At 46.5% G+C, this 25,425-nt stretch overlaps 1 protein-coding gene across 3 annotated transcripts in view; it reads right to left on the bottom strand.

Annotated features, from left to right (window-relative positions):
- TCF20 (transcription factor 20) overlaps positions 1-10,510 on the bottom strand; it is a 363,716-nt gene extending 353,206 nt beyond the window's left edge. For all 3 annotated transcript variants that reach the window (XM_069654349.1, XM_069654351.1, XM_069654352.1), the window contains exon 1: positions 8,954-10,510. The gene's annotated coding sequence lies outside the window, so the exon portion shown is untranslated. The remainder of the gene's footprint in view (positions 1-8,953) is intronic.
- Positions 10,511-25,425: the final 14,915 nt, after the last annotated feature.

Raw genomic sequence — 25,425 nt, 5'->3', positions numbered from 1 at the left:
GCGGTAAGCTGCTTACTCACCGCCATCTAACAGTCCTGCAGACCGTCTTGTCAATTCGCACGGCAGCTACCTGAGAGACTGGACCATAATTAACCCACGAACATTCATCTCTGGGCAAATCTCAAAAAGCAGAGATCGAGCAAACATACATGCTCAACTGAGGGGAAGAGTGAGAAACTTTCCAAATCCCCGACCAAGCAAGGAAGAATCTTTTCAAATAAACGCGTGCACATGCTCCACCACGTGCAGGAAAACGCGGGAAACCAGCAAACCACGTGGACTGCAGATACGGCACAGACGACAAACATGTCAAGACCAAATGCCAGCCCCTACCGGCCTGGGAGCAGCTCTAGCGATTGGAGGAGCAACATATTCAGCCCTGAGAAACAAGATTCCTCACAGACCACACTAATGGGGCCATTCGACCCCTACACCACACGGGCTGCGCTCCGGTGGGGCATATGGATGCAACAGTTCGAACTGCATCTACAAGCTAGGGACTTCATCAAGGGAAAATAGCAATGCATACTACTCTTACTGAATTTCAGCACGGCGGCGCAGCGCCCGTTTAATACGCTCCCCAACAACGGAGCTGCTGATGACTACAAGGCGGCCAAGTTAGCATTGACTAGCAAATTCAAACCAGACCTCAAGCCGGACTACGAAAGGTTCCATTTCTGCATGGATCCCAAAGGGAAAAAGAGACCATTAATGATTTCACGCCAGACTGAGGGAACTAGCTGAAGGGTGCGAGTTCCCCAACCAAGAATTTGCAATCCGCCTACAAGACATAAATGGGCTACCGCCTGAGAAACTGCAGAGGGCCATTCTATCCAAGAAAAACATTCCGCTAGCTCGCATACTAGAGATGGGACTGCTCTGAGAACGGATGACCAAGTACCAGTAATGGAAGCCGCAATCCAACACCTACCACTGAACAGCCCCCCAAAAAGGTGAAGAAATCGCAGCCATCAAGAGGCTGCAAAGAAAATCGACCACAAGAGGAGAAAAGTCCTAGTTACTCAAACCCCAGTCCAAGGACAAAACAACGCGTGCAAATGGTGGGGCGGCCCGTGGCACTGTGGTGAACTGGGCATGACATGCCGCAAATGCAAACGCCCGAATCATAAGATAAGCGTACCAACTACAAGAACACTGAAGAGACTCCACTCAACATGAGCCGTCCCGCCAACCGAGAGGGAGAGCAAGAGCGGTTGACAACACGCAAAGATCGCCCAGCGTATCCCCAGACAGACGCGGGAAAGAAAGATGGAAGAGATCAAGCAAGAAGGAACTTTGGGTACACATGATCTCTGCTGTAAAACCACGCAAAACAAAACATGGGAAGGTGAAGGAGCAGAGAAAACGACTGTCCTGCACCATCTTATCAGATGGAAGCCCCACCAAGGTAGTCATTGACACGGGAGCAATGGCCAATGTCATGCCTACGCACACCTTCAACCCGAAACCAACCCTTCAAGACAAACAAGTCCAGCTGTTCGCATATGGCAGCAGGAAACCACTACCCGTACAAGGATCATCCCTATCAAACTTATCATATGATGGCATCTCATGCCGGACGAGGATATACTTGGTGGATGCTGGCCTAGAGAAATTACTAAGCTGCCGGACAGCAAAGAAACTGCACCCGATTCAGTTCGCTTTCAGCATCCAGCTGAAACCCTTCTCAAAAAGCATAACTGAGTATTTCAAGGCATCGGGTGCCTCCGTGGCAGAACCATCAAGCTGCACATTGATCCAACAATAGAGCCAAAGGCACTACGGCAATGCTGCGTGCCTTTTCACATAAGAGGCAGTTGAAAAGGAGCTAGAGAAATTGGAGAAATAAGGAATAATCGAAAAGACATCAGGGCCGCAGGGACGTCATTTCACCAAAATGCCAGGGGTAGCGGAAGTATCACACGACATCACAGGACCCTTGACCCCTGATGACATCAGAGAAGTGATGTCATTTGACCCCACCCCTAAGTGTTATCGCGGGAAGCGATGGAACACGACGACCTTTCTCCCTTTGACAAAACAGGAAGTGACATCACGTAGCAATGTACACTACGAAAAACGATATCACTATAACGTGATGTACATTTCATGCAAGAATGGATCACCATATGTAGCGTTAAGATCAGTGTGTATAGGCCCATATTATCAAATTACTGTCAATGTAAGCAGACGTACATTACCAAATGATAATGATGTGTTATTATATAGCACTTACGCTTAAGCGCTTTATATAGAAAAAATATACACCCAATATCATCCAACCTGTGTTGGTACTCATTTATTGACCTCAGAAGGATGAAAGGCTGAGTTGAGGCGTTTAAGAACTGTCTAAATCAGTGACTCACCCCCTGAAGTGTGCCTGAAATAAACCTTTAATGAGTCTAGCAATTATTCTATAGAATTCCAGAAAGACACATTATTTGGTTTCCTATTCTTTCTTATTTAGGGTCAGTGCGGAAAGGGCCTGGACATGAAAGCCAGCCACTCCAGGAGCTTGCATTACAAAAAAAGAGAAAAAAAAAAGAAAAGAAAAAAAAAAACGTTAATTTTTTTATTTTTACTGAGGTCGCAAGGGAGACCACAGAGGTCGCAAGGAAGTCCTCAGAGGTCGCAGTTGCGGCCTCTGGCAACCCCCAAATGACGTCCAAGCAGGGCCAACCTCATGGGTGTCACCAATGGTGGTCGCACAGAAACCAAGGCAGCCCAATGCCGTAAGGATCTGCATAGACATGAGGCTACCCAATGTGGCCATTGGACGGGAGCGTCACATCACGCCAACCATCGACAAACTAATCGTCAACCTGACAGGGACCAAGGTTTTTAGCAAGTTGGACCTCAGGTCAGGTTATCATCAGCTGCGACTTTCCAAGGAATCAAGATGCATAACATTCTCATCCCATTTAAGTCTGCGAAGGTACAAAAGATTAAACTTCGGCATATCCTCAGTGGCGGAGGTACTCCAAAACGAAATCAGGAGAGTTCTGAACGACCTCTAAGGAACCACTAACATCAGGGACGATATAGTCTATGGCGCCACTACAAGCGAACACTATGAGCAGCTTGCAACAGTCCTAGAAAGACTGGAAGAAGCTGGGCTCACTCTAAACGCCGAAAAATATGAGCTCTTTAAGGAGGAGCTCAGTTTCTTCGGGTACATCTTCAACTCAGACAGAGTATCACCGGACCCGGCCAAAGTAAGTGACATAAAGAGCCCCAACCTCAGCAATCGAGGTGAGGAGCTACATGGGCATGGCAACCTACTGTGCACGGTTTATTCCTGGACATGCCACCCGCGCTAGACCCCTATGTGAACTAACAAAGAAAGACAAACAGTGGGAATGGACGGCACAACATCAACAGGCATTCCAGCAAATATAAAAGACTTGCTGTCCAGCACCAGAACAAAGGCGTTCTTTAATGTAGAGCGAGAAACCAAACTCTTAGTAGACACCAGCCCCGTGGGGTTAGGAGCTGTCCTCACGCTGGTGGTCAAGGATGGCAGCATACATCCGATAACATTCGCCAACCGCGCATTGACGAAAACTGAGCAGAACAATGCGCACATCAAGAGGCACTGGCAATCCTCTGGGGCTGCCGCCACTTCAGAGTATATCTACTGGGACAACCGGCAACGGTATTCACAGACCATAAGCCACTGATCCCAATCTTCAAACGGTCGGCGCCACATCCCCTGGCAAGGCTAGAAAAATTGATGTTACAACTACAACATCGAGTGGAATAAAGGCTGGAACGGACAATACTGCAAACTACCTCACTGGCCGTCCGCGCCCATCCACAAAGCTCGAAGAACAGCATGCAACGGAAAAAGAAGAACATGTGTGCCATGTTATCGCATGCACAGCCGCGATCCCTCATGCTGAAGGAAATAGCAGAAGAAACGAGCTTGGACGCCTGCCAGCTACGAACCATCCAAGCAGTACAATCAGGAGACTGGAAAAACTACCTGACAGGGGTAGAGCAGCGAACACCAGCAGCCCAAGAAAAACTGCAGGTTCTGTTCGGAATCTGCCACAAGCTCACACTATCTGGTGAAGGCGTTCTGCTAAAGGGGTACAGAATCATCCTACCAAGCACGCTGGAGCAGAGGGCATTGAGACTAGCACTTGGGGGCCCATCAAGGCATAGTAAAAACACAATTGCACCTAAAGTCCAGACTGTGGATGCCGCAAATGCATCAACGTGTGATAACACTGGTGCCAATCATCGAGGAGGCTAGCAGCGCCAGAACCAATAATCAGCGCACCACGAAGCAACACAGGGTGGTAATCAGTCAGCATGGATTTCTGCACCATTGCTGGAGAGGGGTATCTCCTAGTCCTGGTCGACGAATTCAGTCGCTACCCAGAAGTCAAGCGTGTAAAATCCACAAATGCGGAATGAGTGATCATCACGCTCGAAAAAATATTTGCAGTGCACAGAATACCCACCAAACTGAAGAGTGACAATGGGCCCCCGTTCACCAGTCAGGACCTAAAACAATTTCTCCAAGACCTGAGCATCAAACACAAGCAAATCACTCAGTATTGGCCGCACGCCAATGGAGATGCAGAACGATTTATGGGGTCCCTGAACAAGGTCATACAAATTGTGAAAAAACACAACTCACCCATGGCTGGCAGCTGTATACAGATTTCTGTGGGCCCATCGCCAAACTCCACACATGTCAACAAGAGTGAGCCCCCGCAGTACTCATGTTTGGAGTGCCAATTCAAGCCGAGCTCCCAATGCACCCAAGCTGGATAAGCCCAGATCCCGACACACCTCTTATCGAAGAAAGACGAGTCAGAAGGAACGAGCAGAAGAGCCAAGCTCGCCACAAGGAGCTACGACCAGGGGACACTGTGCTAGTGGAGAACAGGGCACCCCAAAAGAAAATGACAGTGAACTTTGAGTTCCCTCCATGGACAGTCCAAGACACCAAGCACAGCATGATAACCGCCACCCGAGGGACCGAAGTGGTGACCAGAAACTTGTCTCATTTCTGGAAGGTCCCAGGGACGATATGGAGAGAACAACCTGAACACACCAATTGACAGGCAAAGACCCTCCACTAAGACAGGAAACAGCGGAGCAGACGGCGGAAGACTCCTCATCCCACTCGGCAGGTGAGCATCTTCCCCAACAGGACATGACAGCTCCATGCTCCCCCAGATGGGAAGAGCCGGAGAGGGCCCACCCGTGATACCAGCTGAGAGAGAGACCAAAACCATCCTCCCATCTCCATGGGTACGTACTGCAGGGGATCTATTGCCGAAGAAGCGAGGCAGAGATGCAGCAGTGAGACTAGTATTTGATAAAGGTTATGTTGTTTAACAATCTAAGTTTGGGAGGAATGTGATGTAGCCAATAGGCATCCTGTCACGTGTACAATGCGAGACAGGGGTCACTTGATTTGGGCTTGGGAGAATAAAGGGAAGCCGGAAGTACGTCAGTCCGGTGTGAGCAGCATTACGAAGTGGTCAGAGTTTTTATTGCGGCACGCTGTGTAAGTTTGGCCCGCACAGGCCTGCAGGTGCAAGCCCGGACCCCCGCCAGCACCGCAGGTCGGATGCACTCCGACAGACACGCGGATGCTCCGGGAGAAGACACATGTCTCTGTTTCCGCCGGCCCGGTCCATCGCACTGGGAGGGTCTGCTGTTATGCCCAGCCTCACTAGGCCAGCAAGAACCTGTCACCTTTCTCACCTCGGAGAGGGGCGTATTAAGTTAAGCAAATACACTGCTCTCAGAGGTGACAAAACAGGCATTGAAGTGAAAGCAGAGGAGAAAGGCCTGCCATGGGGGATATCAGTAATTCCCCCTCCCCTATGTTGCAGCTGAAGGCTTAACTGCTGGCTCAGCTTTTGCATGGCCCATGTTGCCAATTATCAGAATTAAAAAATGTATTTGTGTGCATGCAGGGATTGTATGTATACATGTATGTATGAATGTTTGCCTGCATGCATGTGAGGGAGTGTGTAAGTGGTTGTATGTTTGTATGCTAGGATGTGTTTGCAAGTGCACACCTATGAATGAATGCAGTGTGAATGGTGTACATGGGTGTGACTGCACATTTTAATGAGCACACCGTCTAAGTGTTCTGGATGCTGTCTGAATGACAGATCAGCTGTGTGGGTGCATGTGTCCATATCTATGTATCTGTGTGTATGCAAGCTGGGCCTGGTGAAGGGCACTGGAGCATGAACATTTTTTGACAAGAGCATGGCATCTTTTACTGCCGTTTTGGGGCAAAGGAAAGCCAACTTGAGTGTTTTTATGTGATGGTTGGGTTAGAGTGGGGGGTGGTGGGGAATACTGTGTTGGCGCTGGCCTGGCTGGGTCTTACTGTGGCATGGAATGCTGTACTTGCATTAAGGTCAAAGTCAACATGATGAGTGTTCATACATGGGAAGGGCATGTTTCCTTATTTTGGCTTGGGTTTTTAATTTTACTGGTGTTAAGGTCAAAGGCAACATAAATATTCTTACATCAAGGAGTATAACATGAGTGCAACATAAGTGTTCTTATATGGGGGGATTTGTGTAATGATATGCTATTTGTATAGCGCTTTCGCCAAAGCGCTGTACAGAGAACATCACATAAAATGTATTACCCGGCCGAAGTTTGCACTCAATTAATGAGCTTTAGTTATTTATTGCATTTATTGACAGCGCCCAAACCCTTAAGTATCACGTTAATGGTACAACTTGGTGAGCAGAGAAAACACTACAATACAGAGTAAGAGAGAGGTAACAAGGTGCAAAAGCAGCATACTAGTACAAGGTCCATAGAGGAGAGTAGAGATCAGGGAGGTAACTGAAGTATGAAAGGCTAAGTTAGCCCGGCCAGGATTTGAACCTGCGAATCACACTCAGAATACAACAGCATGCAGTCAGCCTGCTGAGCTATCTTACCTGCTAGCCGGCAAGAGCATGTTTTCTTACTATGGCATTGCCGTTTATTACTGGAGTTAAGGCCAAAGGCAACATAAGTATTCTTACATTGGGGTGGGGGCATTCGTGCAACCTGCAAGGCTATGATATTTTACTGCGGCATGACATTTTTTACTTTCGAAAGGGAGCAAATACACCATTCTTATATGGGGAGTGGGGGATTTGTTTAGTCAGCAATGATGTTTTCTTACTGTGGCACGGCTTTGTTTCACTGGCATTAAGGCAACAGGAGTATGTTCTTACATGGGGATACTGGCATGTATTGGGAGAGCCAGCATAAACATGCTTTGTTATAGTATCGTTATTGGCACTATGGACAAAGCAAACATGAGTATTTTCCTATGTGGGAAATAGTGGCATATATAGGTGCACAAGAATGGACATGGGTGAGCACAATCGATAAAAACTTGTTTTTTTACACTTGCTGAGTACTAGCATATAGTGGGCAAAGGCATTATGAAAATATGTTTGAAAATGCTGCTGTGCATTGTTGGTGGCTTGGCATTTTTTATGACTTACCCTGCAAAACCGATTGTAAACCGTGTGGCTCGTTACCTAATGTATCACAGAAAGTGTACTGAAAAATGCACTATTGTAACCTATTATTTAAAAACTTTTCTCAAGTGGACAACACCCCACCCTCCCTTGATTAGTTTGCCCTCCCTCACTACTCGGTCACTCCTGTGCATTTGGCTGGGAAGCAGAACAAGTGACCTTCCTTCTCCGTGCTCTTTTGGTGTGGGCCCTACTACATTAGTTCCAGGCCCCACTTGTTACAGAATCATGGCTACGTCTCTGGTGAGTTGGGGTGAAAGATGGATGTAATGGTCCAAAGGAAAGAGTAATATCTACTCAGCATCCTGGGCTTGGGGAGCTTGGGAAGGGGGCAATAGGGTGTAAGGGCGGTGATGGCTTACTGGAATGCAACTGGGAGGCTTAAATCTCCTTCTTACTTGACTTTAGTATATGCAGTGCATGTTAGCCAATGTTTCCACTGTTCTGCGCCACCGGATTGCACCAAGTTGGCGACTACATGCAAATGCGGTCGTAACTGCCAGTGTTGTTACTTCTCTATATTTGAGCACCAACCCCCGGGAAATTCCTAAATCGGCTCCCCTACGTGCTCATAACATAGTGGTTGGCCAAGATCACAATGTTGCAATACCCCCACCTTCCAGTGGCAACTGCTTCCGTCACGCATGGACAAGAGACGCAGAAACAGGGGACTCCGGGGAACGAATGTGTGCTTTGACAGCAAATAACCCAACCCATGCTCATTACAGAAACCCGGGGCCCGCATGTGGAGAGGTGCGAGACGCTCAAACCCCACGGCGGCGTTCAGAAAGTAGCACACAGAGCACCAGCACACGTCACCAAGACAAGCCTGTGCATTGCACACTGATGCCCGTTTCATTAACGCACGTCCTTACCCACCACACAGTTACGTGAAAAAACACGCGACACCCCACACTGAGTTAACAAGCCCGTGCATATATCATACAGAAATCAAGACTCGCATTACAAACCCAGGCACACATTAACGTCCCACACGTAGATCGCAAATGCGCACGTTTCACATATACACGTCACATGTCACACGCGTTACGTACTCTCACAGTTCCCACATACTTGTCTGAGCCATGTACATAACCACATCTCATATACTATCCACGGCACACGCCTCCAACACACAGACCCATCTCCCAGACACGCTTCAGTCTCATCCAAACAGAACATCATACGCTGGATCACAAGCACAGACCCACGTGACAATCAGACACACATCCTGCACACAGGACCATCGCTCTTACATTAACCAGAGTCACAAGACCCAGTCAACAGGCACCTACATCTCACGCAGACATCACATTTAAATACACCAACCCATAACGGCAGAAACCAGGCCCAGGCATGGAGCCAAAGGCCTTGCACAGACATGACAGAGCACAGGAGGTTTGGTGGGCCCGATACTCACTCACCTCTCCCCTTCAGGCGCCTTCAGCCCGCTCGGTGCCCCGCCATGGCCAAAGCCAACCACTCCAGGCGCCTCGATCACTCGCGCCTTGTTGGTCCTCTCAGTCCAACTCCTGGCTTGGTCCTCTGACACGTCCAGGAACCCCTTAAAATCCCTTGGCTCTGCTGCCAAACGCCCCTCAGCCCGCCGAAGGCTATACACTTTGTGTTACACTTATAAGGTGGCACTGTGGGTTCTTGCTACATTCCCCGGTTGGTCTGACTGGTGAATTAGGCCAACGCCAGGTATTTGCCGTCCGGGGCACAGCGCTGGCAGCTATTAATCCATGCAACCTGGTGTTTTGCCAGTGGCTGTTCTGCACTGGTTTTCCAATCCGTTTGGTTTGGCGGGGTTCGTCCTGGTGCCAGAAGAGGTGGGATTTGAGGGAAGGCACACACCCAGGGGCTGGCCAAGTGTTGTTAATGGTGGGGCTCCCTTGAACACATCTGCGTCTTTTGGCGTGGATGGGTCTCCCGGCTGCCTCTTGCTAACAACGAGTCCTTGTCAAAGGTTTTTTTTGTCTCTCCAGAGGTAGTGTTGAGGAATCGGTCAGTCTTGTTGAGGTGTCTATTGGAGGTGCTCTGTCAATCAGCCTTGTTGGGGTCTTTCTGGGAAGTCAATAGAATAGGTCGCCTTGTTGATCTGGCCTCTTCAGGGGTCCCCTGGATGAGCCCGGCCAAACGGTCTTGTTGGGGGTCCAATGAGGTGATTTTATCCATGGGTCTTGTTGATGGGTCTTGTGTGATGGTCTATTGGGGGTCTGGCAGTCTTGCCATCGGTCCTCTCAGGCCCCAGGTGGTCTGCCTTTTGATCTTTTTGAAGGGTCTTTTGGATTGTCTTGTAGATGGATTCCTAGTCGATGGCGATTGTGACAAACGTGTGGGATTACGAGGCGGACGTGTGGGATCCTGTGCCTAACGGCTGGCCCTTTTTCGGACCCGCAAAGTCCGGCGGCAGCGGGTCCTCCGCGGCTGGTTCTTGTGCCAAAAGATGGGGAGGGGAGAGGGTTGCAGACGAGATTCGGCTCAGGCCCAGTGTTTACCGGCGAGTGGGCTTCGGCGCCGGAGGTTCATATCGCAATCCTCGGTATCCATGAGGGGGAGGTAAGGAGGTCGCGAGACCCCACTGCCCTCCCTGGGGTCTCTGCCGAGTGGTGGTGGAGGGAGGAAGGGAGGGGGGTTGAGGGGAAAAGGCGCCGTGCGGATCTTTGGCGTGTTTTCCAAGGTGGAGGCTGGGCTCTCGTTCTCGCTCAGCTTCCTCCCACTTCCCTTCCCTGCCTCCTCCTCTTCCTCCTCACCCCCTCCTCCCTGCAGGCTGGGGGAACTCAGATTGGGAGGATTGGCGGTGATGGGAATCCGGGGTTTGGGGCGGCTGGGTGTACTAATACGGGGGTTCTACTGGAGGGGCATCCAGGTAAGTGGCTACGGGAGTCGAGGGGAGGGGGCGGTGGGTGTGAGCCGGGGTTCGCACGGGTATAGACAGACTAGACTATAATATGCTGGAGGAGTATGGGGTCAGAGTTGAGAGGGTCAAGAGGGAGCAGATGTGGTCAAAGGGTAAACAACGGGCGTGTGGCGCGGGGGGCTTCAAGAAGGTCATCAATAATGGGGAGGGGTGAGCAAGAGGTGTGGGGGAGGAGCCAGTGATGTAGGGGTGAGGAGGGCAGGAGGTAGGACCTTGGGGGGTAAGTGATTAGCACTCGTATGTGGGCGTATCCCCAGGACGTGACAGCCACTCCAGTCACACCTATTAAAGGCACACTTTACTCAGATTGAACAACAAATGCATGGTGACAGCAATGGGCCAGCGACATCCACCCGGGCGCATCCTGTCAGAGATGTGACAACTACAACTAGACTCGAGTATGTCTGTGGGAGGGAAACGTATTCATTCCTGCGACTTCTGCTCCGGGCGGAATGGGTGCTGGGATCTGTGGGGAGAGGACTGTTGTCTTCCGCCCAGGCATCACTCGGGACACATCAGAAGACAAAATGGCAGCTGGACGTCCTCGGAGTGGGCTATCTGTTACCACCAAGGAATTAAAGGAAATTGAAAACAATAAGGATAGCGTGGATTAAGGCCTGCATTTCAGCCCCCTTGGATGTTTCAGGCAGCAGAATGATTGGCCCTGGTGGGAAGTTGCCAGGTGGCTAGGGGTTGTGGATTTACAGCTCTCGCAATAAAACGGGCCCGTCCACTACGTGAATAAAACAAGGATTTTCTCCATCCCTGGAAACGCACATGCGGCTTGTCTGCTCCGTGAACGAATGAAATCGTCGGCCTTTGGAATATAACAGGACCCGCCATTCTTTGGGAATAAAGCCGGGCCTGATCACTTTTTGAAATTGGAACGCCACTGAATTAAAATGGTACCCACCAGTCTGCTCAGTAAGGTCAGGACTCATTGGCCCTCTATTAAACATGTGACTCGTCAGCCAGCGCAATTTACTGCAGCGACGCTTTGCCCGAATAATTAAACTAGTGTGTTTATTTATTTATATAGCGCTCCAGACCCAAGGGTAAAAGGACGCTTCGGTAAATGGTTACAGGATACAGTATATGCATTTGGATATATTTTACAATGTATACTATGTATGCAATTTAGAAAGTATATACACGTATGTGATGTCATTGATGGGACAATGTGGTGTTAGTGTAGTGCTTTAAATGGGCAGGTACAAAGCACTGGATTAAACATATACTTATTGCAAGCGATTAACTGTACACAACACAGATGTTTGTATTAATTTGTGAGATCATCTGAATGGCAAGAAAGCGAAGCTCCTAGTTTTGCGCGTGGCTTCCTGGATTGTGTCATGATTTTGCCGTCTGCCCAGTCGGGTGCTCTGCAATATGTCTGGTTTTTGCCTGTTTCCTCCTAGAGAGAAGGTGGCACTAGGACTAAACCTTCCAAACCGAGCCTCATCAGCAACTAAAACGGTACAGGTGTATGATTAATAGTTAAGACGCGATTCACCTAGCATCCAGAACAAAAATGGGACTCATCAGCCCCTGGAATAAACATTGGACCCATCTGTGTCCTGAAAAATAAAATAGGATGCATTTATCTCCAGGAATACTAATGGAGCACATTCGTCGCCAGAATACAAATGAGTCTTGCCAATAAACAGAATGGTACTCGTTATCCGCTAGAATAAAACAAAAATGGTTCTTAGCCTCTAGAAAAACGATCACTGGCAAAGCGAACAGTTTTGGCCTTTGCGTAGGAATGGGATAGACCTTTCCATGTGCTGCTATAATGATACTACCGAGCCATAAAATGGCAACAGCTGTTAGTGCCTGGGCATATTATGGCTTTGTCTGGCTAATGTGTAATTTAAACCCAAGAGACAGCACTGTTGGCTTTGATAGTGTTTTTTTTGTTACCCAGGTATTCAGTGTAAGGACACATATTTCTCATAAATCAAGTGGCTGAAAGCTGTAAGGGATCAAGAGTAAGACTCGGACGCAGTGCTATGTTAAGTGTTGGTTACAGACTTTTATTTATCATAAAAGAAAAAGGGGTTTGGAGAAATCCGATCTATCCCTAATAAGAGGGGTTCTCTGCCTCAAAACTAAGGACCGTCTTGTGGCAGGATGTTAAACCAAAAAGCGTCCTCCGTCCTGTCTCCAAAAACCCTAAACTTACCCTTACATTATACAATTATACCCTCAATATAATGTGCAACTCTGGGATATCTGTAAGCTATACACTTTCAGCTTTCTTTCTCCAAAACATAAAGTTCCAAGATGCATAAAAGAAAAAGAATAATGTTCCACCAGGAAAGGTGTCTTCCCTTCCCATAGATTTAATCTGGTGGTTTGAATGTCACTTTTTCATAGTTCAAGTTTGTTCAAGGGGGAAGATTCTTCCCTTGAGTCTCCTTTTAAGCAAACAGTTATTTTGAATGTTTTCTTCTCTCACTCTCTGGATCTCAGTTATCTTTAAATGGGTATGGTTCTTTTCTTGTCCATTGATTGTCACTGTTCCACAATTTCAAGGAGGGGTTTTGACCCTTTCTAATTATTTTTCCACCCCTGGTGTACTCTGTCAGGGTATTTGCAACTTTGTTACTTATCCTTAAAAGGGGTATGGTTCTTCCGTTTTTATATTGGTTATCTCTAGTCCACAATTTAAGGACAGGGGTGTTTACCCCTGACTTTTCTCACTTCTCTTCTTAGCCCTAGTATCGCACTTGGTCCCAGACTCACTGTTTGCCTGATTCACTATCTTGCGAGGGCTTATCTGTCCTCCATTTACTCTCTTGTATCCAGGAAATAATGATGTTTCAAGTACTGGGTCACCAACCCTTTCTTAACAATGTTTGCATTGCTATTAACTATTCCAGTTCCTTTAATTAGGTTCTCTTGCGCTGTCAACAGTACGCAGCATTTGCCCTGAAGCACCTCGGTGTCCCCTTCACGCTCACTATGTTACTAGTCTTCACTGACTGCTTTGGCGTTCCTCACATCTCACCGTCTTATTTGCTCCTGGCCCACAGACTGGGAGTGCACCCCGTTAGCCGCTTGGTTCCCGCTTTGCCTTCCTCTGCTTTTGGCGACTGTAGCTGCCTGTGGCAATAATACAGTGAACTTCTCTCTGTGTCATGTCTTACCGGCCCTTGTCGCTTTGGTCCTCCTGGAGGAATGCACCAGGGCTTGCAGGCGCCATCTTTCCTTCCAAGATGGTGCCCTAACTTTTCATCCAGAAGCAGAATGAGCAGTCTACTCGTTCTTCATTTGATGGCGTAAGCACAGGTCGCGTCTACCAATCCTGCAACCTGGCGCTGTTCTCTGCGTCTCAACGCTTGGTAACTTCTTACCCTGCTCAGCACTACTACCTCTTACCCAGCTCAGCCCTACTAACCCTTGCTATTATTATTCTCTGTTTTTCTCCTGGTTCTCCAAGTTCCCTTTCCTGGCTACCTCCCCCCATTCCTCCTCCTTGAGCTGCCTCCTTGCTTACATTGCCTTCTCTGGAACTTCCCTGTCTGCCTGCAGTTTTTTTGCCTCTTGTGCTCTGCTTCACTGGCCTGCACTCAGGACACTCTTGGATTCACCTCTGAGCTGTTCTTCCAGGTTTTTACTTCCTTTGGAAGGTTTTTTCCTGGGATTAGCTGGCAGTTCATCAGGAGGTCACCTAGCCTGGGGTTTCCTTGCAGGCAGGGTGGCGTCAGGAGAGGCTTGCCCCTACCTGCATGAGACCCGCTCCAAACGGAACACCTGCCAAGAAAAGGTCCAGAGGTGAGCCAGTCTATAGACCTTGAGGAGTCTATAGTTTGAGACACCAAGAAACCACACAACCTGTGAAGAGGGACCTTGTGCAAGACCTTTTCCGCGGCATGCAGGAACTCAGCACCGAAATGCAAGCCTTGAAGGCAGAAAATGCCGCCTTGCACCAAATGGTGCTGTCCAGGGATCTCCACGGCCAAGAAGGTTGGAGAAGTTTGACAGAGTGCCAAAGAAACTATGATCCTTTTTGGACTCCAGTTTGGTTAATTTCACAGTTAAGTCTCACATCTATTCCACTGATATAGCCAAAGTGGGCTTGATCGTCTCACACCTGACTAGCAATGCCCTTCCTTGGGCAACTCTTTTGGTCTCTACTGAGGATCCTATCCTCTGTTGGATAACTATGCAGCCTTCTTAGCCCCATTTCAAGCAATGTTTGACCACCCAGACTTGATGTTCTCTGCACGAGAAAAGCTGCTTGATTTCCAGCAAGGCTCCCAGGACATGTTAACCTACGTGACCAAGTTTAAACAGTTGGCCAAGTAGGCAGATTGTTAGCAGAATTCTTGCTTCACTTTATTTAAACAGGCTTGAGCGAGGAAATAAAGGATGAACTAGCTCTGGTGGCAAAACCCGACAGCTTTCAGGCTCTTCTTGACTTGGCCACCCAGATTGACTTTAGAGTACAAGAAAGAAAGGCAGTGAAAAGACGTCATCGCCTGCCGCTGCCTAGAGCTTCATCTGTATCTCTGACGCTTCCTGGATCCACCACACCTTCATCCACAGACCCATAACCTATGTAATTAGGTTCCTCGTGAGCCCCTCTTATCTACTAAGGAGAGAAACCAAAGGATTGAATAGGGTCTCTGCCTGTATTGTGCCTCACCTAAACACATGGTCTGAAATTGTCAGATTGTTCCTCCTCAGCGTTTGGGAAATGCTAGCTCCCATTCCTGAATGGAGCTAGGAAACAGGAGGGAGATAACGGCTCATTTTTTTCAGCAACTCTTGAGTCTCCAAAAAGAACCTCTCTAGTGGTCTGCCAAGGGGCTCTTCAGGTGGAAGGCACGGGCGTTGTCTCGGTACAAGCCATAGTTGATTGTGGGACAATGTGTTTGTTTCTCGGTGATGAGTGGGCAAGAAGCCACAAAATCCCTCGAGAACAGAAAGACCAAGAACACACTGTTGAAGGGATAGATGGCAGACCACTTTTCTCTGGTTCCTTTACTCAAAGGTCAAAACCGGTGAGACCAATCATAAATGACCATGTTGAGTACCTACAGTTTGAAGATACGGGTAGCACATTATCCATTGGTTTTGGTAATGCCATGGTTGCATAGACTCAAACCCTACGTTAACTGGACAGCCAGAACCCTATTTCTCGGATCTAAATACTGTATATCCCACTGGCTCCAAGAGAAGGTAGAATTAACCAGATCTACCATCACTGTCGACCCAAGTTAACGAACAGAGGCCATCTCTTTCCCATGTTAAACATGTACCTAAGGAATAGCAGGAATTTGCTGACGTCTTCTGTGAGTCACTTGGAAAAACCCTTCCTCCCCACTGGCTGGAAGACTGGGCTAATGACACGGATCCCAATGCCATTATCCCCGTTGGGAGGATGTTCATACTCTCCACTCCAGAAAAAGAGGCATTATGACAACACCCAGATGTCAACCTAAAAATGGCCTGATTCGTTCGCCCCACTAAATCTCCAGTAGGGGCTTCTCTTTTTTTTGTGCCAAAAAAGGATACGTCTGAGCTCCACCCCTGTCTGGATTATCGAGGGCTCAGCAAAGTTACGCAAAAGGACAAATACCCACTGCCTTTGATCCCTGTCATTCTTGAAGTCCTTTAAGGGGCTGCCTTATTTTCTAAATTGGGTCTACGAGGAGCAAACCATCTCATCAGAATAAGACCAGGAGATGAGTGGAAGACAGCATTCCGGATGCCCTTCGGGCATTATGAATACCTCGTAATGCGCTTTGGCTTGATGAATGCCCCTGCTGTATTTCAGCAATTTATGGACCAGGTTTTCTCTGACCTACTTTTCCAGTATGCAATAGTTTACCTTGATGATATCCTGATATGCTCTTGCATGCCAGAAGATCATCAAGTACACGTTACCAATGTCCTAACTCTCCATCGAGAAAATCATCTACTGTGTCCATTTTCTCATTTTCCTCTTCCTTGAGCTGTCTCCTTGCTTACATTGCCTTCTCTGGAACCTCCCTGTATGCCTGCCGTTTTTGTGCCTCTTGTGCTCTGCTTTACTGGACTGCACTCGGGGCACTCTTGGATTCACCTCAGAGTTTATCCAGGTTTTTACTTCCTTTGGGAGGTTTTTTCCTAAGATTATCTGGCAGTTCCTCCAGAGGTCTCCCAGCCTGGGGTTTCCTTGCAGGCATGGTGGCGTCTGGAGAGGCTCGCCCCTACCTGCATGAGAACTGCTCCAAACGGAACACCTGCCAAGAAAAGGTCCAGAAGAAGTATTTAACAAAGAAGCCACAAGTGAGCCCATCTATAGACCTCAAGGAGTCTGACACTTAGCTCGGTTCTTCTACACGCTGTTCTTGTCGGCCTCCGTGCTGCATCCTGCATTCTGCTCTCCTGCAGTGTCCCAATCAGAACAAGTTGAATTCAGCAGCAGTCTCTGTTTCTCTCTCGCTTTCTGATCAGCTGGGTCAGTTTTAAATGTCCCCGCATTGGTTAGCATTTTCCGAAGACTAGAACGTGGCGTTGGCTTACTGCTTCTGGTCATCCTCATTACTCCATCCCTCTTACTCTTCTCAGTACTATACGGGGGGTGGGGGGGTGTAAATAATGTTATTGCCCATGAATACCCAGGAATTTTCTATCTACAGCACAATAAGCCATACAGGAATGTTGCAAAGGCAGATGGGTGTCATTTAGAATTACAGATGAAGGGTTATTTGGATTCAGTGTTCTTCTGTCTCCCTGCAGTTTATCCTCTCTTACGTGGTCCTCCAGCAGATAGCCACCCCCCACGGTCAGAGTTGGGTAGCTTCTGCCTTTCCCTGACGACTTAAGAGAAGCTGCCCTCCAGGGAATTAGTGATGATGTTGCTAGATTCGGCACAAGGCACTCTTGGTTAGGGCATGTTTATTACAGCAGGAGTTGGCCTGCAGTTGCAATCAAGACACTACCTTTCAGAAGTCTGCTTAGTAAGAACATTAGCATCCCCTACCTACTTTAAAGAATTCACATGGCGTATGTTTTGGGTAGGGAGGCCCAGATAGTGGGTGGGAATGGCCATACCGATTACCATGACCATGGAAGGGTAACGAGCTAAGCATCACCCATAGGCTATGTGTCCCTCCTCACATCTCATCTATCTCCTATCGTCACTTCCTATGCTTCCAATAGTTTTGGCTTATAGATGGCACTTAAAACACCACCTAATAGCCAAACCTAAATATGGGACCCAACACCCCCAAAATAGCAAACAGTGACAGAGAAAATAGTCTTGCTTCATATATGCTGTCACTTGCCGTGTCATATACTTGGCTGCATCCATTCTATGACCAAGCAAAGAGTCATATGCCCCGTTACTGCGATTATATGCCATATGTAGCCTCATTTAAGCAAGTCCTGCCATTGTATTATAGGTTCAGCCAATGATGGGCAAAAATGGAAATTATGGTAAGTGGAGTCATATTTGTCAATGTAAAGTCGTCTTTTATTGAACATCTCTGCCAATTAGATGGCCTTGTTGCACACAATCCATGTACACCAATACACCCAGGTGTATCCTTTTATGCCTTGCAAAGCCATGATAAACCCAAGTGTGACTAGTCAGTTTAAATACCCGTACAGGGACGCATGACATTGTGATGGTAAAATAGCTTTGCAAGTTAAGATATTGCCACTGGCATCTTTGTGCAATTTGAACTCAGTTTAGAATCCCAGTAGCGCTTGCTCAACCCTTCATCCTCCTAAGGTGAATATATTGCATATAATTAATTTGAGTAACAATAACTCCAATCACTAAAGTACTTAGAAGCCAGGGAAACACCAATCCAATGCGTCCGTTAACAAGCAAAGGTTATACCTGTCGGCAGACTTCTTACCATGGGCATACAGAACATTTACTAAACTCCATGTCTCAGATGTCACCACAAGCACCAGCTCCAGCCGTGCCAACAGGCCCAATGTAGCATGCTAAATACTGCATTTATATCTGCAACCCCAGTTACCACAAACCTAGTACTGACCGCCCCAAGACTGCCAGTGATGCCTCGGCTTCATAGCGTCTGCAATACATAATGATGATGATGATATAGAATCGGAATGACGCGAGAGGGGAAAAAAACGTATTCAAACAAAATGATCCAGGTGACTATCTCCTATTCGTTCCCAAAGCTAAATCCTGAAAAAATTGACCCAGTATCATAGACATAATATCACATTATGAATTGTATTACACATTCATATTAAATTCAGACATGGTATAAATCTAAAACAATTATATAAAAACAACAATTATGTAAGAACACCCACAAAAAGACAATTTGATAAAAAAATCGCAGAACATACAACACGCACCTAGTGACAACAGAATCCTAAAAACATATTGTCTGCCACAATAAGACAAAAACAAGATTTTTGATAGTTCAGTTTGTGTGTCAAAAATCATCAGCCGAACATGTTTCTGTCCCTAACTCCATTTTCGGCCGGACATTCATCCAGAGCTATCCACTGAAAGTCTTTTGTAGACATTTGGATTTTTGTATCACGGGTATACTGCTCTCCACTATATTAGAGGCAAGGAGAAGGATTTCTAACACTGCACCCCAAGCATAAAGGGAGACAAAAAGAAAAAGAAATAAAACGGTCACAAATGTTCCCTTAAGATGTTAATTCATCAATATACATGAGAAACAAACAATTAAGGTTTACTCTGGTAAAAGCTCGCACAACCACAAACTTTAGAATGAAGGGTCCCTGCTCATTATGCATGGTAACGCCTGTACAATGGAACATTAATTTCTCAGTCCTACTTCAAAGGACAAGCGACGGCCAGGATCGGATCGCACCAATGAAGAAAGTACACAGGGACGCTTTAGCTCCAAGAGACTGTCAGTGACGTTATCGGACACTGATTTTGGAAATCGCGCCAGACCTTATTTGTTAGACCAGGGCTTGAACCTTTTGACTCAGGACCATCAGCTCATCTAGAGCCAGGGATACATCATCTTGTTTGACTTTCTTTGATACTATTTATCAACTTGGAACACAATTCTTTCTTCCACCTACCCTGAAAGGAATTCCTACACTACTTTTGTCTTTAATAAAAACAGGTAGCCTCATATTATTAAGTGTTTGTGTTTTTTTGTGGACTCCTCTTGATACCAGATAGCTAAATTAGTGGGGCATTGTCGATGGCTAGTATGAAAATACTTTCTGCAAAATAATAGCAGAGAGCTTCTTGATAGCCAGCACATCCCACTCTATGGTCACATAGTGAGCATCTCATTGCAACAACTTCCAGTACAGGTTTCTCCACCCCATCCAAAATCTTTGATAATACAACTCACCACTATCTGAGATTCAAATATCTGAAGAATGAAGGGTTTATGAAAGTTACCTCTAAACAGGTAATCTCCCTCAATTTTTGTTTACGGGGGGTCAAAGTCTCGGAACGGGAGAACAAAACTGAGAGCATTATACAAAAATGAGACTATTGACTACCCCATTCATAGTCCAAACAGGCTAGACTTGGTGGTATATGTTATCTACTTATTTTGTAATTAATACCTTCCAGATTGGTACCACATTAACAATTTTCAAAAAAATCATTTTTTGCACCAGTTATCACAAAATGCCGCATACTATTGAGACAATACATAGAACCATATCGCTTACACACCCTCCAGAGTGAACACTAAAAATCATCAATCATAAATTAGTCCATATCAATGTATTATTAAGACAAATTTAGAAAAGTTAAAAAAGAGAGAAAGCAGAACATACAGATATATGTCACAAATCAATGCTGCATGATCGACTTAATCTAATCCTAAAAACAGAATCAACTATAGGGGTTAGTTGAATTAATGAAAACGGACTTATATCAATGAGGCAGTATTTAGATACAAGACTTCAAGACTAAGTCTTTTGTCAAGTGTCGACATGTTTCGCCCCTTCTGGAGATTAAGGCACTATCTCTAGTGTCTCTACACCCATAGTTTTTTAAACGGCCTTCTTCAGGACAGACAATTTCTTTAAATCAGATAGGAAACCTCTTTCATATACCCTGACAAGTTTAGCGCAATATCCTGGATGGACGTGAGATCAAGAAATCCGGCTCCGAAATAGCCGTAACAGATTCAGAGTTCTGATTTTCTTGTCACCGGATGTTCGTGGATCACCCTTTATTTATTCATCTGGCCAGACATCTAATGGGAACTTGGGTCTGCTAGATGTAAGGCAACCGATGGGATGCTGTTGTTCGCTGCTTGGACGAGTTTTTAAGGCAAACTACTTAAGAGGCTGACTCGAAGCTGCATATATTGCGGCCTCCCGAAGGGCAAGCGAGTACACCATTGGGTCCTTAACAACGCTACGGAATTTTTTGCCTTACATCTAGCAGACCCAAGTTCCCATTAGATGTCGGGCCACATGACTAAATAAAGGGTGATCCACGAACATCCGGTGACAAGAAAATCAGAACTCTGAATCTGTTACGGCTATTTCGGAGCCGGATTTCTTGATCTCACGTCCATCCAGGATATTGCGCTAAACTTGTCGGGGTATATGAAAGAGGTTTCCTATCTGATTTAAAGAAATTGTCTGTCCTGAAGAAGTCCGTTGAAAAAACTATGGGTGTAGAGACACTAGAGATAGTGCCTTAATCTCCAGAAGGGCCGAAACATGTCAACACTTGACAAAAGACTTACCAACTGTTTGAAGTCTTGTATCTAAATGCTGCCTCATTGATATAAGTCAGTTTTCATTAATTCAACTAACCCCTATAGTTGATTCTGTTTTTAGGATTAGATTAAGTCGATCATGCAGCAATGATTTGTGACATATATCTGTATGTTCTGCTTTCTCTCTTTTTTTTACCTTTTCTAAATTTGTCTTAATAATAAATTGATATGGACTAATTTATGATTGATGATTTTTAGTGTTCACTCTTGAGGGTGTGTAAGCAATATGGTTCTATGTATTGTCTCAATAGTATGCAGCATTTTGTGATTACTGTTGCAAAAAATGAATTTTTTGAAAATTGTTAATGTGGTACCAATCTGGAAGGGTTTATGAAAGGCCAAGATGGGAGGATTAAACACACAGCTATTTTTAGAACATAAACGTACATTTTAGTCTATTCTAGAGGGATGTGTCTGTTATCGGTTAGCATGTCAGTGAGAGGGGCTGCCCTGGTTCACAATTTTGTGATAAACTACCTACATCCAATGCATGTCCAGTGAGGCCTAAAAAAGAGCACATATCTTTCTTTTTTTCTGAAAGCATTGGCCATGTATGATGACGATGATGCTAGCATGTGCATGCCAAAAGTAACAATGCTGGACGTGATATTTCAATTTTTTAACATTTTATTTAAACAAGCGCGACGCCGCTACCTGCCTTGCCCCTCCCACCTCCACCAGCTAAACCGCTGCCCATTAACCCCTGTGGAATGGGGCAAAAGCAAATTAACCCAGTCGCATTTTTACCAGCCAAATTAACTCTGCGGCATAGTGACGTAATATGGTATTAAGTAAGCTTTACCTTCCTGATGGCCTGCATCATTTCGACATGCAGTTGGGTGACTCCATTTCCAAAGTGATGCCCTAAGTATTTAATGGGGGTGGTAGTCAGGGTGCATTTTGGGGGATTTACAGTCCGTCTTGTCACAGAGGGCCTCAAGAGCATACCAACTCTCAAAACAGTTAAATGGTTTTTATTAGGTGTTTAAGTAGTGTCTCACTAAGGACTGTCCCTCTCTTGCTCATCTTCCCTTGCTCTCCGTCCACCCTAGTCCAGACGTCCTAAAATCCCAAAAAGGTCACTACAGTTTGGTAACTCTTACTATCTAATATCTGTCTGGCTAGTGCTGGGGCCTTAAAGGTAATCACCTTATCTCACGTACTACCTATAGGGTCTTCTAGGTGAATCCTAATCTGGGTTGCACAAGAAACACGATTTTAAATATTGGCGCCTTCCAATCACCCAGGTCTCACTTGGTCTTGACCTGTCATGCTCTTGTTCTCCTCGTCTTGATGTTCTTTACTTAATTATCTTCCTCCTACTCCTCCCACTCTCTTCCTTTCTCTTTCCGTCCAATGTTCTTCTGACTACTGCTATTCTTTCTCTCTCTACTCTCAATTCCCTGTACATGCTACTACTCTCCCCCCACTACTTCTCTACACTCTCCTCCCTCCTCTATACTACACTCTCCTCCCCAATACTCCCTACTACAGCCTTCACTCCCTACTCTCTACTACATTACACTCCACCCATCCTCTCACAATCACCCTCCTTTCACTCTCATTCACCTAGTTCACTCACATTCACCTATACCCCCTACTCTCACACTTAACCTCAGTCACTCTCTCCGCTTAACATATACGGATCTCACACCCTAGTACTACTTTCTCTCACCAACCAATACCCCACCTTGCTCACTCTCTCTGTACTCTTTCTCCATGCTCTGCGTCACCATCCATCCTCCACCTGTGTCAGGGTTGCCTTGTGACTTGCCCACAGCGTGTAGATGAAGAATTCTACCCAACAATGTAACCCTGTGTATGGATATAAAAACCAATACCAAGGGATCTATTATTTGGAAGAATGGACCCAAGCGCGGACAGCAGACCTCCCAGAGCCTCCAAGACACATTAACAAGAGCCTCTTTCTTTATATATACACAAAACAAAACATATCTAAATTGGCACCAAACTCAACTCTGATGGATAACGGCTGGCAATACAGGATAGAATCAACAGTAGTATAAGGAGGTCTTGCAGTATCTGCAGAGTGACAAGGAAGATAAATGCAAAATGAGAAATGGTATGAGAGACCAGAAAAGGAAGACAGGAAGAGGAATGGGTCCTTACCGTGTGTTTGAGATGAACCAGCACTTGAATAATAGCAGCAAGGTGGAATACGCTACTTAGATAAGATCCGGAAGCATCAACAACGTGATAGGACTATTCCCGACGAAACGCAAATGCCTAGAGGCCAGGAAGTTCCTTGTAGAACCCGACGGCACAAGGACGCACACAATCACCCCTCCTGGTACCAGGAAGTCTCTAGTCCGTACCAGGATGATCGAGAGAGAGGAGCTTCCGGACCTACTGGGTAGCGTTAACAACAGGTAAGGATCCGAATTACTGGCAGTCCGTTGGGCAATCCGAGTCGGTAACAGGCAGAGCAGTTCCAATCCAAAAACAAGAGACGTAAGAAGTCCGTTGAGAGTTACGGGTTGATAACAGGAGGTCAGGTAGGTAACGGGAAGGAGCAGGAAGACAGCAAAATCAGTAGGACAAAGCAAGGGTCAGGAATATCAAGGCACCAAAATACCAGAAATAACTTTGAGCCGGTAAGGATCAGGCAAAAAAAAAATAACAGGCCAGATATCAGGAAACTAGGAATCATAGAAGTCTAAACACATAACGTAGCACACTTCATCCAAAATCAGAAGCATTGGCTAAGTGGCAAGGAGGAGTTTTAAAGCCGTGAAGTCACGTGATTGAACGTGCATGTGATGACGTATTGCCTCAATGTTTATGCCCTAGTCTCTACGGCAACCGCCACTGTGTTTTAAGGGCGCATGTTTCCTGAAAGCCATGGATGCCAAGCGACGTGCACTATGTCTTGAAGCACCATAATTCCTCCTATTATAAAAAGGCAACAGTCATGTTTGCGTGAACACTGTAGAGGCATTACAAGGTTTACTCATAAAAGAATGTGACGGAAGAGTGGATGAACCACAGGGAATCCTGACAACCTGGTCTCGGTCTGCCTTCTCCTCCCTTGGCCTCTCCCAAACAAGTCACACTGACACGTTTCCTATGCCCCATTTTATTCTCCTCCTCCCCCTCCCTTTGAGCCCAGCACCCACCTGGTTCACCTGGCCATTCTGTACATTGTTCTCCCTCAGGGGCCATGTTACATAGATGGGAATACACAAACCCTCTTTAAGCCCTCCTTCTTTTTGAACGTGCGCCCGCCAGGAACCCTCAATAGCGGCCCGGTACAATCAGAGTCTGTTTCCGAGTTTGTACTCCATTTGGGAAGAGTGCCCGAATTGCCAGTCTGCAGCGTGATTCACTTCGCCAGCTTGCTGTTCGCCGCCAGCTCACTCGCTGGTGGGTTTGCGCATCCCCTCCTCTGCTGCAAGGACTTATGGGCTCTGTAGTCCTTTAAGAGAAGAGAAAAAACACTGCCCAGTATGCAGCATGGCGGGTATGGGTCAAGCAAATGTGGCACTTGCCAAATGCATCCAGGCACACGTAGAGGAGACAGAGACAGGGGCTGTGCCTGCTCCCTTACCTCGTCTCTGTCTCCAGCAAACACCTGGTGGACCTGCTGCTACAGGTGGAGAGGGGTCCCCATCCCTCCTTGGCAGGGTCAGATTTCTGACCCTGTTACAATCTCACCATCCCTCAGACCGGACTATACCAGACTTAGATGATATAGAAGTTCTTCCCATGAGAAGCTATGTAGACCCCAGCAAATGTTTGACACTCTCAACTGGTTTAGCTGAAGTCTCCACTCTAGCTTTCTCTAGCTGGATTTTCTGACATTCAGTGCCCTTGTTTTTAAGTTCAACTCCTCTTTCTTAAGTTCAGCTTCAGTTTCCAACTTTCTATATTCAAAGGCCAATTTCATCCTTAATAATTCAAGTTCCAAGGCATTTCCTGAAGAAACATTGCTGGAGATCGGAACAGAGGCAGCAGGAACGGTGACGTTCCCAGAATCCGATTCAACAACACCCCCAGCGGTAAGGCCTTCATTGGTTAAATCCCCCCTTCAAGAGATTCACAATCAGTCTGGCAGTACACCAGGGCAGCTATCAGCTCAGCCCTATCCTCAAGGTTTAACTCCCTGGCTTCACAAGCACTGTGGAGAGACTCTAAGCTCATCCGAGTCAATTTACCATTTGCAATAGATTCCATTGCTTGTAATGTAGTTATCTTGTACCCAACGAAACCTCAATTTAACAAAGTGTAG

This window comes from Ambystoma mexicanum, chromosome 3q (genome assembly GCF_040938575.1).
Source record: "Ambystoma mexicanum isolate Mex_15411 chromosome 3q, UKY_AmexF1_1, whole genome shotgun sequence".
NCBI classification, from domain to species: Eukaryota; Metazoa; Chordata; class Amphibia; order Caudata; family Ambystomatidae; genus Ambystoma; species Ambystoma mexicanum.
Note: the sequence above shows the minus strand (reverse complement) of the source record. Positions and strands in the feature narration are given on the sequence as shown.